This window comes from Rhea pennata, chromosome 2 (assembly GCF_028389875.1).
Source record: "Rhea pennata isolate bPtePen1 chromosome 2, bPtePen1.pri, whole genome shotgun sequence".
Taxonomy (NCBI): domain Eukaryota; kingdom Metazoa; phylum Chordata; class Aves; order Rheiformes; family Rheidae; genus Rhea; species Rhea pennata.
Genome location: NC_084664.1, coordinates 158,173,895 through 158,189,313, shown reverse-complemented (window position 1 = coordinate 158,189,313; position 15,419 = coordinate 158,173,895).

Below are 15,419 nucleotides of genomic sequence, written 5' to 3'. Positions count from 1 at the left end.
TGCCATAAGGGATATAACTCACTTGTAAGGATGATTTAATACAAGATAATAAACACATTTTCCTATTTCTTTGCCAGTCCTGCTCTTATACAGGAGTTCAGCGCTCTTTTGAAGAGATGTCTTGGCTGCCTGTGTATCAGCTGTTGAACCACTTAGTACATTTTCACATTATAAAGTAAACTGGCACCAAGTGGATCAACAATTACTTCACACACATCTAAGACCTCTCTGTAGTGATATATATAAGAATCTCCGCAGCTGCCAATAGTCGAGTTGTCCCTAGTCGTTAGACTCCCTCGTGTCTGGAGTAGATCGAGAAGAGAGATCGGAAGGCTTTACAAATAACTGTACGTAATTGTATGATTACTGTTTACTCACACCTTAGTAAGCTCTTCAGGAGCAGTGCTGGACTGGTTACCTCATAGCTACAAGCGTGATATTAGGATATGTTTTGGTCTTGCATCAAAGAACAGCTGTAGTCAATTCAATTAGTCATGGGGCTTGCAGTCTGTGTGCATATATATAGGCGTGAATATATACATATGTGCGCGTGTGTGTGCACGTGTGTGTGTGTATGTGTGTATATATATATATATATATATGCATATGTTGATGTATATATAACTATCCTATCCACATTTCAGAATTCATTCCTAATACTAAAGATTCAAATCAGCTCTTACCCACATGAATAAAGAAAAATTAATTGGCTTGAAATCTCCAGTTTATGCCCCAGTCAAATTTAAACAGAGGATTTGAGTTCATTTCTTGTATCATGAATCTGTTGTATTATATACTATATCACGAATCCATCATTTGCATTGTGATTAAATGAGATATATACTTATTTGCAGCTACTTTTATCTATGTATACTGCTGTCTCTGTATCAATATTCAGGTAATGCTATTGAGAAGGGTGTAAGAGTTTGCTGAATGTTATTGATAGAAGAAAATTCTCTTGCAGTGAATACAATTTTCAAGAGAGTTCTTTTGCATTTTCTCTGCCCCTCGTGGTTTTTCCCAGGCCTGATCTTCATGCCTGAGTGAAGAATTCCATCCAACCTGCAGTCACTCACCTGACTGATCAGCACGCTCAGAGAAACAACAAGAGGTGATACAGATCTAGTAAAGAAGTTAGACAACAGAAAAATCAAAGTTCTACCAACTCCCTCAGCTAAGTGATTTGAGAGGTCAAAGCTCCTTGGCTCTGTTTACTAATAACTTGTTTCATGTTATTTCTACACTTTCTATGACTTTGTGTTCTACAAGGTTTGCTTCTAAGAGCTGTTAGGTGACAAAACAAACCTTTGAACGTTGTTGAGTGCAAAAAAGCAAAAACACACAGTTAATATGATTATACCTCTGCCTGAAAACAGTATATTGAATTGAATAGAAAAATTACTTTTGAAATATTATACTGGAACAAATCATTTTCTATGGCAGAATAATATCCTTGTAATATTGATCTGGGAGACTGTTCATCATACCCTCCTTGAAAATGCAGGATTTTTGCCAGCAGTGTAAGTTGTAGCCAGACTAATTTTGCAAGTTTCAACTGATGGAATTGCCAAGACTCCTTTGGAGATTTCCTTCTCGAGCTGAGGAGTTGCAAATGTCAGAATATCGATATTTGAGCTTTTTTTTTTTTCCATTTGGGTTTCACTGTGCTGCTATAGTTTACACATTTTCATATAAATGGAAGGACTTTAATGTTAGACAGATTAAGATTAAGAAAAAAAAAAAAGAAGGAATAGAGGTAATTAAACATTGAAGTCAGTATTCAAATATAATTGAATCTCCACCTCTGATCCAGAAAGGAGATCTCTATAGAAGGTTTGTTTAAACAGATCAGAATTAGGAGACTGAAAAATAGGACCAATCCTCACCAAATCCTGAAGCATACCCATTTTGGGAGCATGCTAGTTAGCACAGGTTGAAATCATTTGAGGGACTGTTCCAGTTTACTGAGTGTTAACGTCCACTGCCTGGGAACATTCCTTGGTACTGTTTAATTTTCTTAATTTAATTACTACATCCAGTTCAGTGCTCTGTGATAGATGTATGAGACAGATTAGACTTCTTCATTCTCTTTTCTGGATCTCAAAGCTGTGATGCCTAATGGTAATCACCTGTCTTCGAAGCCTGACCTTATTAAACTGGAGTGTGAAGGGCTGGGAACTTCACTGAGCCGAAGCCAAAATGCACATACTCAGCAGACTCTGGAAAAAAGAGACTTCAGAGGGGGGCAATTTAGACAAGTGGAGGCTATAAAAATGGCAGATCTCAGGATGCTGTTGCTGCTGATTTGTCCGAGTTTTTCTCCGTTGCTGTCTGCTTTGTCAGTGCTTCCTTGCCCTCCTTTGCAAGGCTGCACTTTTGGCGCGGTCATTCTCTTCGAAACGCGTGCAATCATTTGCACAATAATTTATGCTCCACCCTTACTTAGGAGACATGGGGGTGTTTGAAGTGCCCAGTGGCCTAATGTAACGAATAAAGAGTTTGTGAGGAGGAAGAAAGAGTTGCTGGGGCTAGAAAGCAGGGTTGCACGCCACACGTGCCGCTGCGCGGAAGCGCGTAGCCCTGGCGATAGCACCAGGCTTGCGGTGGTACCGGGAGCGTAGCCAGGACGGGGCAGAGGCAAAGTTTTAGTATGAAGGTTGTGGAGATCAGCTTAAACATAAATGTAAGTAAATAAAGAAACACTGTGGAACAGATCAGGCAGGCAGGGATAATACTGGAGAAGTAATGATCAGACATCAAAGCTTTATCTTTCTGGCATGCGCTGTCAAGATTGCAACCCTGCATCATCCTCACGGTGCTTCAGTTACCTCCCTCTCTCCACTAATCTATGCTCTCTCATTCAATCCAGGTATGACAGCTAAGGGAGCACTGTTAAATGTTTATTTTGTTGTTGTTGTTATAAACCTAATAGCAACAGAACACACTGCTGAGTTCCCGGTTTCAAAACCTCGCAAGCTAGTTACAAGAAATGCAGTTTGCAGTGTTGTTGCTGAAGCACCTCTGCTGTTTTCACACTACTCACCTGCCCGATTGCACATTTTCCCACCAGAAATTTAGAGGTAATTTTAAGAAATAAGGCTATTTAACATTTTTACTGATTTTTTAAATAAGATCCATCTCTATCTGTTCCAATATCACTTTTACATTAGAATCATAATGAGCTTTTCTTGATACAAATTTATAGGCAGAAGAAAAAAAAAATCTAACATAGATTAAAATTTAGATAAAATTTAACCCAGGACAAAGAAAGGCTGAGAGAGATTTATAATACTAGTTCTTTGTCCTGCAAACACTTATTCTTGTATATAAATTTAAGAATAATAGTAAGCTCTTTGACTTCTATTGCATACTATGCATATAGGAAGCTAGAAACAACGGTGAATATAAAGATTGCTAAATAAAGAGGTAAAGAAAAACAAGAATTCAAAATGGTTTCTCAGCATCCTTTCAGGACAAGAGTTTATCCATGAGAGACGTCCCACCTGCTAACCCCGCTGTAAGCCCAGAAATGGGAAAAAGAGAAGAGATGTAGAGGCTTCATTCATAAAGTTCAACAAGCTTGGCTCGGATGAAAAGAAGCTTTCACTGCTCCCTTTATTCATTTCCTGCCTTTATCCTCTTTTTTTTGTTTGTTTGTTTTTCTTCTGTACACACCACAAAATAGACTTGTGACAAAAAAGTTATTTTATCCAATAGTATATAATGCCAGATCTGCCACTTTTACGTCTCTGTATCTTCCCTGTTTACCTGAAAGAAAGAACTTGCATTTCCTGGGTCTGAGTGCAGTGGCAGTTACAACCATCTATTTATAAATTTTACCAAGCTGTGGAAAGACTGTAGCAGCACCTCACCGACCTGCTAACTCATCCTCTACTGACAGATGGAAATTGAGTTATACTCACACTTCTTCATTTTTGTTTTCCCAAGCAATTTAAGTAACGTGCCACTTTGTAAGACTAGCTCATCTATTTATTTTCCTATGCCATTATAACAGTGTAACTACTTCTCAGTATGTAAAATAGTTATTGTTGTTACCTATTATTTTTATTGAGATAATGTAAAGGAGTCTTGGACTAGAACTTCATTATACAAAGCATAAGGACAAGGTGACATCCTCAAAGGTTTCAGGCAGAATTTCAGAGGCTGTAGATGGAGACAGGCAAAGGAAAAAAGGACAATAGACAGTGGTTAATAAAACAGGCCATAATTAGAAGTAATAATCCTGCAGCTACTCTAGTTGCATATCTTAAGTCTTTTGTAAGCATCATAGCATAACTGTGGTTTTAAGGATGAAAATGTCCATAAATCTCTACTCTTATGGGAGCTGTGGTTAGCCAAGGGGAAAGAGTGGGGAAAAATTAGAAAGTACTTGTTCGAGAATCTATCAAGCGGATAATGGATTTTTTCGGTAGGAGTATTTGGAGGGGGAAGTTAGTCTTTCCATACTAAACAAGAGTGGGTGAAGGGCAGATAAGAGGTGCTGAGAGAATGAGGACAAGTAGTTCATATTTATGCAAAAGCACAAGGAAATCCAGGAATTAGGAGCACATAAAAGGTGATGGGGCAAAAAGATGATGGGAAAAGATCTTTGCAGCAACATTTTCATAGATGTGACAAAAAGTAATGGTCTTTGTCAGAGCAAGACAAAAAGATATTGCAGCTTTCAAGTACAGAGATGATGAGAACTTGGATGGGAACAGTTGTAGCGAAAGCAGAGGTATGTGATACCTTTAAATTACAAGTGTATTAATCGGGATGTATTTAATATTGGCTTGTCATGAAAGAGATATAGGTATACTAAAATACTGTAATCAACAACAGCATACAAGTGCTTAATAATACTGTTCTGGCATTGCCAAACATAATGTATAAGCATTCTACATAAGTTTGAGCAATGTTATCAACGAAGTAGAAAGCAAAGATTTGTGTAGGTGCACTTAGGATACATGGGAAAACATGCAAACAGCCACACAAGTAACAGAAGATGCAAGATGAAGAAGAAAGAATAAGATAAGCACAAGAGACGACAAATAGGCAGGACATTCGATCCGTTACACAAATAGGATAACCAGCAAAACCCATTGCTCAGAGGGAGCTCAGATTCTCCATTTTGGAGAAGGATGAGCACTATAAAAACATCAGACATGAATGAGTAAATTGAGAAAGAAGAAATATACCTTCTTTTATTCTTACATCATTCATCAAAGAGCTCTCAGGCCAGATTACCTTGACCTGAGAGACCAAGGGTCACCAGGGACCAGAGCCATCAGTTCTCGCTCTACAGCACCTGTTAGTAGATGTAGCGTCCCAGCTAATTTGTAATATTTAAGCGTTAAAGACTATCAATTTTTAGTGATTAACCATTAACACAAAGCGTCTTGTTAATGAATGAATCAAGGAATGTTTTACATTAAAACTTAAAGCAGGGAAGGGGAAGGGGAAGGGGAAGGGGAAGGGGAAGGGCCCTAAATCGTGACATTTTCTGTAAATATACTGTTAATATTAATCACTTATTTACTTATAGACACAGGATTATAGTGAAAGAGCAAGAATTTTCAAACATGGACTGGTGTTGTTGTTAAGGTTAACATGTTATTGAATTACAAGCTAGTGTTTTTGAAGAAATATCCAATTCATTATGCGTGCCAAATGAAGAAACTAAAGATAGTTCAGGCATGTTAATAAGGTTTTCAGAATCAGACCTGATTATGAATTTATTCCTCCTGGGTCTGATTCAAAGCTTCCCTTGACTTCACAGAATTCTAAAATGAGGTTTCAAGTACCCAAGATCAAGAATTTTTGTTATTTTTCACAATAAAGGATTGAAAGATGTGAGCAGCTTAGAAGCATAGGAATGTGCTAAAATAAAAAAGGAAAGAGTTCACATTTTTCAGACTATTCTAATCAAATCGAATTATATAGAAAAAGACATTTGTATCTTAGGTCCTAATTCATTTCATTAGACAGAAATATCTCTGTCCATATTAAAACTAATAATTAAAAACAAACTTGCTTTCCACTAAGCAGGAATGGTAAGATGTTTCTTAATGTGTTAAAATACCATGAAAATGCATAAGACTTAGAGAAAGAACTTTTTTGACCAATAATAGTGAATCAGATTTTTTTTCTTTTTTTTTTTTTTGGTTAACAGAAAAGAGACGTTATGTTAGGATCAAGGAAACCTGAAATCTCTTCTTAGGTTTATTTAGGCAATTGTGTTGCTTCTCCAAGTCACTATTTCTGTCATCACTGTCTCCTGATTTATTTAACTACTTAATGAACTTTTTTGGTAAGGATTTTGACTTATTATGTTTTGTTGATTTTTATTTTTTAGGTGCTAAATATTTCTCTACAGAATGCAGGACTTTGAAGAGTTGATCTCAGGGTGGGATGGTAGTAACTACTAATTTACATGATAATTGTTTCATAGATAGTTTCATGATAAATGACAATGAATTCACAATAAAATAGTTTCAAGATAAATTGCAATTCAGATACTGAAAGATTGTTCAATTTATATGAAAACAAATCTTCACAGAGATAAACATTTAATGTATGGCTACTGTTAAAGCAGAGAAGAAAGAAGTAGGTGGAAAAGCATCTAATAGTGCAAGAAGTTACCAGTGCAGTTACTCACTCTTTTCTTTAATTTGTTTATTATCCTTCAAAAATGACTTTTTTTTAAAAAATGGAAACATTAGTAAGAGTTAACAAAACAAGGCACTGTTGGAATAGAGCATTGCACGAAGGACGCTGAGATAGTTTCACATGCACAAAGCTTTATCCATGAAATTTGTAGCTGATGGCATACATCTACTTTAAAGTTACCATTGGGAAAAAAACAAAAGGGAGAGAAAAAGGAAAGAAAAGTGTGCCCAGTGGCTAGCTGCAGAGGGCAGCAGCCAGTCCCAGCTGAGTATTCTCCTTCAGATGTTTTCTCCTGTGCAGCAAGCAGTGACAGCTGTGATGCCTGTAAGGATGATGTGTCACCATGCCTTTCTCCCCATCACTGTAAACTTTACACTGGGACCACTCAAACTCCATACTGGTTGTTGTGGATTTCTTTTATTACCACTGAAGGGAGTACACTCAGCCAGGTGCAAGTGTCTCATGCTGGTGGCAGCAGCTTTCCATGAGACCCCCCCATGATAACAACGTCTGTGCTTGTGAATGCAAGGCCATGAGGATAACAACAGTAGGACAACAGTGTGAAACAAGGAGAAATACTGCACTGGAGCCTGTGGGAAACAAAGTCCAGCGTGATCAGTTCATAGGCAATCATCTCCACTAAAGTTCATGGAGAAGAATCCCAGCTTTAGATTGCAATATGAAGAACTTTTACTAGGAGATGGGATCTCTTCCACTGGAAATAACTAAGATGTAGAGAGAGGTGTGTGTGAATTTCAAGACGGGTGTACTAATTTTGTCCACCAAGCCCAAAATGCTGCTTATGGGTAATTAGGGAGCACAACTTATATATATATAAAGCCAAATAATATATTGCTAGTGCAATTAGAAATCTCAGCAGTCTAATAATTATTAGTTCAGATCTAATTGTCAGAGAAAGAGGAAGAATCATAATAGATTTAAAAATAGTTTACACACACTTTTAAGTTTCTATTCCTTTTCCTGATGTTATGCTCACCCTTTCCGTGCTCCTCTGCTCTAAGATGGTGTTTTCCATCCAGTGTTGATGATGGTGATGCTATGGTGAGTTATCAGCATCTAGAGTCTTTTGCCATGAGGAAGAAAATACTAATGGTTTCTTCTTCCTCTCTCCAGGATTCTATTGGAGTAATTTCTTTATGTTTGCTACAGCACTTTTACACCTTTCGTCTTTTTTCACTGGCCTGCAGCTCCACATTGCCTTCAAATTTACTCTGTGTGTTACCTTTTCCATATGTTAGAGACTTTTTTGTTGCCTTTGATACTTCAAAAAACAGTTTTGTCCGGCACCGAGTCTGCGTGTCCGTGGCTGATCACAGGTAAGTTGTTTGTAACCGTGGGATCTACAGGGCCAAGCCTGTGCCCCATCTCTTACCATCCCATGCCTGTGCTCCTCTGCACCCCGTCCCACGTCACTGATTCTCAAGGTCTTTGCTATCATGCCGGCCTGTAGTTCTCTACACTACATCGCTGCGTTAGTGTCATAAGACTGTGATGGTATCGTACAGTGTGAAGTAAAGCAAAAGATGTTAGCCAAGCCATCTGGTCGCAAGAAAATTGTTGCTATATGTAGAACAAGTTGAAATAAAGCTGCAAGGAGGTCAAGAAAAGTTCAGATGGCACAAGGCTGACGAGCCTCAGTCCTGAGGCCTTGAAATCTCAGTGTGAAGCTCATGGCCTTTTACTAGCAATGACAGCACTGAGTTACAACAAGGCTATAGGGTAATACAGCCCAGAGAAATGCAAATGTGATGTACCACTGGAGGTGTTTACCGGGGAAGTAAAAGCCTGTTAATGTCACAGCGAAGTCTCAGACAAGATACTTGCTGAAATAACACCCTTCTTCTTTTTTTTTTTTTTTTTTTTTTTTTTTTTTTTTTTTTTGCTATTTTTAAGAAATATTAATTGAAACGTAGAAAAAAACTATCTTGGGCAATCAATTTAAATCATGAACAGATGAGAAGAGCCAAGTTTGATTAATATAGTAAAACAAAGGCAAAGAAGGCAGGTGATTGCTATCTATAAATTTATATCTATAAATTTACGATAGCGAGGAGGATGTGTAGGAGTGCAAGTGGAAAAGAAAGTTAAAAAGAGATTGCTACCTGAGAAATACAGGCTAGGCACAAGAGCAACTGAAAACAGCATATCTGGAAATTAGAACAAAAAGTGCTTTACCCTCAAGGCAATGAAACTCAGGAACAGCCTTCCAGGAAGGATTATGAAGACAAGAAATTTGACTTCTTACCAAATATCATTATACAATGTAGCTTTTTGGGACAGGGTTGCACTGGTCTCACTGGTGCACAGATTCTCTGAACCTCCAAAAGACTCCTCGGTTTCCCTGGCAGAAAAAAGAGAGATTTTTATACTGATGGAGAATGAAATCTTACAGAGATTAAAAATGAATGAAGGACTGAGCAATAGATCCCCATAGCAACAAATTCTAAGAGATGTATTTGTGCGGGGAGTTAGTGAACTCATTTCTGATGTTATCCTTGTGAATAACTTAGAGTCATAATACTTTTAAAATTTTGTAAGAGAAGTTGTTTGATTTGCTTTAGTTTTAATTGTTTGTCTTACTTTTTACCTGGAGTTAGAATGGCTAGATTTTTTCTTTTTTCTTTCTTTCTTTTTTTTACTAATCAGATTTTTATTGGAAAAACTAGAATAAAAAGTTTTAATGAATTTGATTGTGTTTTCATAGTTTCTTATAAACATGTATTTCTTCATTTACTTGAAATTATTCTGTAATTATAATAAAAGTTTTAGAGTTTATTTTTTACATTTTCTCCTATTTATAACTACTGCTGACTCATCATGACAGCAGTTTAACAAGGCTATTTTATTTTATTTTGATATTTAACTAACTGAAAGAAGCTTTTGCTACTACTGGTTGCAAAAATTTGTCTTTTCTTTTCAGACCATTATGTTTCTTGAGTGTGTTGCAATGAAAGTTTGACACTGACAGAAACTACAAGAAATTGGATTTTTCGGGTCTGGTTGAAAGATATTCATTTGGGCCATAAGTTATGTCACTGTGCAATGATAGCTCTCATCTTCTTGCGGCCAAATCACAATTAAGACTAGAGGGGAAAAAAAATCAAATATAAAGCTTGTGAGATTAGAAGCGTGATACTTAGTGATGTATGATATATATAAAAAAAGAGGCAGGTAGGTAGGGAGAAAAGATGAGAAGTGGTCAGATGTTGATAATATATTTCAGTATGTAACACTCAAATAATGTATGGCATACCCGTTTTTGGCAATATTATACAGTGAATAGCAAATTCTATCCAAAGACTTTTATTATAATGCATAAGGGAAATACTTTGATGCAGGAAAGAAATAATGTTTCAATTGAGGCAGAGTAGCACCCACGCATACTCATTTGATAAATAAAGCATTCAAATACAAGTATGTTGGCCTGTCAGTAATACAGCTGCTAGAATAAACTAATAAAAAATATGAAATAACTATAACATTTAAAATGACGTTGAATTTCCATTCTGATGTGATTTTTCTCTAAACCAAAATATCCTGGAAATTCAGTTTTATGGGCAATTTTAGAAAGATTAAGTTCCCCTTATTTAGGAGTAAACTACTGAAATATCAATTCTTTGTGACACGAATTTTGAATTTCTATTTGCTTTCGCTTTGAATGCTTCATAAAGACATTTTCTGACTACATTTAGATAGTAGAAAAACATTATTTTCTCATATTTCTTCACAAAAAATACTAGTTTTATATAAAGTGTGTGTAAAATTATATCATAATATACTATCCATCTGTCTTTCCCTAAAGCTCAAGCCGTTTAACCAAGGTTCCAACATTTGTAATTTACTTTTCACATCACGGTACCATCCATGTTGAGTCTAATTTTCACAGTTCGAATTTAATTTCTGCAAATTCTGAATCATCAAAAGTAACAGCTGTGGTATTACTCTTACTATTTCAAGTATTTATCTATACTTTTTTATCATAGTATCCTAGCTTCTCTTTAGCTAAAATGAGGAAACACTAAAATACACATTTAAAGACAGGGAGTTAATAAACAGAGATCCAGGTCAAAGATCAGACATTAAATTTCTACTAGAAATAAAAAATGTAATCAAGTGTCCTAATCTTTTTGCAGTAACTATGAAAAGAAGGCAAAACAAACAAACAAACAAACAAAAAAAAAAACATACTTCTTTTTGCAGAGTTCTCATTTTTCAGTCCCTTATCTACACCTATTTCAGATTTCACAGATACATGAGTAACATATTTCTGTTGGTTCATTAAAAGACACAGATACATTCATTTAAAATGATCCAAACAGAGTAGATCTCGAGTCTTACCACTGAGATATGAAGACTGAGGTGCAAAAAGAATCTGGTTTCCCATTCCTGGTGCGATTAATAGTACCTCGAGTTCTACTTAGAGTAATTTATTTTCCTAAAAGTGGAAATTCAAACATCATACATAGTCAGCCTGGACAACAAGTTGACCATGAGCCAGCAATGTGCCCTTGTGGCCTAGAAGGCCAATGGTCTCCTGCGGTGCATTAGGAAGAGTGTTGCCAGCAGGTCAAGGGGGTTGATCCTGCCCCTCTACTCAGCCCTGCAGAGGCCTCATCTCGAGTCCTGTGTCCAGTTCTGGGCTCCCCAGGACAAGAGAGACAGGGAGCTACTGGAGAGAGTCCAGTGTAGGGCTACAAAGATGATCAGAGGGCTGGAGCACCTGCCCTATGAGGAACAGCTGCGAGAGCTGGGCCTCTTCAACCTGGGGAAGAGCAGACTGAGGGGGGATCTGATCAATGTGTACAAGTACCTGAAGGGAGGGTGTCAAGGGGACGGGGACAAACTCTTTTCAGTTGTCCCATGTGACAGGACAAGAGGCAATGGGCAGAAATTGAAGCACAGGAAGTTCTGCCTGACCGTGAGGGGGAATTTCTTCTCTGTGAGAGTGACGGAGCACTGGCACAGGTTGCCCAGAGAGGTGGTGGAGTCTCCTTCTGTGGAGATCTTCAAGGCCCGCCTGGATGCAACCCTGTCTACCATGCTGTAGGTGACCCTGCTGAGCAGGGAGAATGGGAGTGAGACTAGATGATTTCCAGAAGTCCCTTCCAACCTCACCCATTCTGTGATAAACCATCCTTTCCTTCTCTTGAGCACATTCCCACTTTACATCTTCAGTGCAACAAAAAGCATGAAAATACTTTTGTGCATCAATCTTCCTTGCCTGTTAAGCTACAGTTCTTCTTCTGGAAAAATTCACACATACTCAGACATAAAGACATACACCAAAAAGTACTGTATAGATTAATTCTGCAGAAAGTCCTTTAGCAATATCTATGTATTCTGGACTAGAGTTCAGGTACCATGCCATGCAAGCAGTACTTTATATGACCCTCCACAATTGTTAAAATAGAAAATTTTCTGTTATGAAACCACTATCTGCCACTTATCTAGATTTCTATTCCTGTCTCATCATATAATATACATTGCTGACCATGAGGAACATGCCTTTAGTGCCCTGTAATACTGTAGTGCTTAAAAGAAGCAACAAAATTCAAAATCCTCATCCAGTTCCCTCAGGTAGAACCACTCTATGGACCAACATGAGCTACTGTTATAATCTCTCAGCTAAGGAAATGCCTAACTATCATATCCCCTTATGCTGGAAAAGTGTCAGAAAATAGTTGTATTTATACTTTTCCCTCAGCATCTGCTGTTGACTGCTCTTGGAGGGAAGATAACAAGTTTAAAGATCTTTTTGTCTGACTATGAAGCACTGACCGAGGGAGTTGACCTTTCTTCTTACATCCTCACCATGAGGTCGGACATTCTCAGAGTTGCAAGTTGTTTTCCAGTCTGCTGCTTGCTAAAAAACAAAGTTGATCTATGTCCACAGAAGACATTTCTCTCTGAAGAATCCCATCTTTATGCAGATTAGTGGGATACAATAGAATTTTACTGTGTGTTGCGTAATAGCAACTCCTTGCCTATGCTTATTAACCCTAAATCTTGACCTGCTGTTCCTGGGGAAATAGAGTACGTTTTCTTAAGCTTCTTGACAAGGAAAAGCACAGCTAGGGTTTGGAGCAATACTAATCTGGTCTTTCAAGAAAAAGGGTTAAACTTTTCATTATAATTATTGGAAATATTTGGCTTTTATTCTGATTCTCTTCTTATTTTATTAGAATTAAAAATACTGGGCATGGAGCCTGAAATGCTAGAATAACAGTATGCTTTTCTCAAAGGCTACCTGAAACTCAAGAATTCTAATGAAAATTTTGATTGCACAAACAGGCCTGGGCATTCCTTAACACTGCTCAATTATGTCTTTAAAGAGTTAGTTCTGATGTACTTTCTTACCTAAGAAATAAACTCAGCCATATCACCCTTTTAAAAACAAACCAGGTTTCTGTTTTTCTGTTGTTGTTTTGCTCTGTTTTTAACTTCTATTTCTATCGCGCTTTTATCACTGCTTTTACATCTTCAGTAAACAAGAGGACTTCTTTATATGCTCCCTTCGCTTTTAGGTATTCTTTGTGCCTCAAATTGTCAAACTTATTTAAGACTAGATTTCTTAGCTAAATAAAAAGGGACCCTAAAGTACCTATTTTTCTACCTTTTTTTTTTTTTTTTTTTTTTGCTTCTTCCCTCAGGAGTTAAACTGAATTGCATCCATAAACTTACACTGTAACATTTTGAAAACTACATACCAGAGAGCTTTTGGGCGTCATGCAGAAGTTTTTTATTTTCTTCTTTTTCTTCTTCTTCCTAGATAGCATAACCACTAATAGAAATCTTTTCAAAGTTTTATAATGATTCACCTGCTGCATATTTCACACACACACAAAATACATATACATATATATATATATATATATATGCACAACATATTTTGCAATCCCATCAGTAGAGCTATGATATGGGTTTCTGTAGAAAGCCATGGTGACAGATGACAGCTTGGACACTTCTCTGCCCTGTTAGTTTTAGGTCACTTTATAGCCCTGCTGTTATCTCTGTACCACCATGTCTAGGCTGCTACTAGCAAATAAAGTTGTGGGCTTAAAGGAAAAATGGAAATACATTGCAATTCCTCTGACTTTGGTAAAAATATGACTTTTATGCCGAGGTGGTTAAAGGCCTGGATTAAAGCTGCAGAAGAGGCCAAAGACATGCTGGTTCTTCACTTTGAAGAATCACAGAATGATTGAGGTTGGAGGGAACCTCTGGAGATCATCCACTCCAACCCCCATCCACAAGCAGGGTCACCTGGAGCACGTTAGATAGGAAAGATTTGAGGGGTTTTAGTGGCTTGGCCATGATAAAAACAAATCAGTGCCGATGATGAGAAGGGCGAATAGATTCACCTGAGAAGACAGTGTGGTCATGCTGAATGCCACTGAAGCTGGATAATGGGATGGGACATAGACGGTTGTTACAGCAGCATAGATATGCCTTCTCTGGATATTTCATCATGAAGGAGCTATCTAGAGGATGGCATGGCATCTCTCTGGGGGAAGGGCTTGATTTTACAGGTAGCTTGGAAGTGTGCTGTAGAATGGAAATAAATAACATCATTGTGGCCAACAGTCACTTTCTAATTCTCGTTATACAAAACTGTATAACGAGAATTATACAATATATAAGGGCAAACACTGTGCAAACAAATCTGAGTTTATGTAATAACAGAGAGGCTTTTGTGGCAGCATAGATATAACAGGCTTTGATAAGGAATGCCAGCCCATGAAAGGAAACTCTGCCTTGTGGGATTATGATTAGAAAGCTGAAGCGGCAGCTGCCCAGGGAAACATCAGAGAGCAACAGTAACAAGAAAGGTTCATTACGAACTAGATGCTGACCTGAGTCAAAATGAGGAATTGAATAAGGGGGAGGTCAGGATAAGTTCTTCCTTAAATTATATTGGAATAAATGTAGTTGCTCTGACAAGGCATTAGCAGCATTTATACGGAAGTTAGATCATTAGTATAGATGTTAACTGACTTGTTATTTCTCAGACCTTTTCACCTTCAGGTCTTTTTACTAGAGGGACCCTTTGGTCCCTACAGTAGCCAGCACAGACCTTCTGCTCTCTCCAATGTTCAGACCAAGCTTGAGACCACTTCAATACCTGACTCCTAAACCTCTTGGCCTACTCATTGGCTAGTCCAGCTTGATGTTCATTAGTGGTTACACACTGACAAACATACCCACACAGTATGCACACACTCCAGTCTCTCCAGTTACTGGCACCCAGATACACGGCCCCACGACTAGTGGGCACTAGTTGCACTGTAGTCACTGTCACTCAGATCTCCACGCACACATATACACTGAGTAGAGAGCCCTTCCCACAGCAAAATGGTTAGAAATGGTTCAACGGGAAAATGGGACAGACTGTGATGATGAGATACAGGGTATGACCAGACAAGTGCATTGACTACCAATGTGTTTATATGCTTCTGATCCCATTTATCTCCTTATCCCTCTATTTTCCCTTGCTTGCTCCTTCTCAAACCACCTAGATCTCTTTCTTCCACCACCTCTGGTTCCTCCTCTATGCACTCATTGCCTTGCACAGTCCCCAAATTCTGCTCCTCAGCATCCCACAATGAGACCCATAATCCTTGGCAGTACCCCCTTAGTCTGCCAGGTGACAGGGAGCCATTGCATGACTCATCAGTGGTGCCCCCGGCCCATGGGCTGATGCTCTCCTTGGGGTCGGAGCTCGTGTCTCT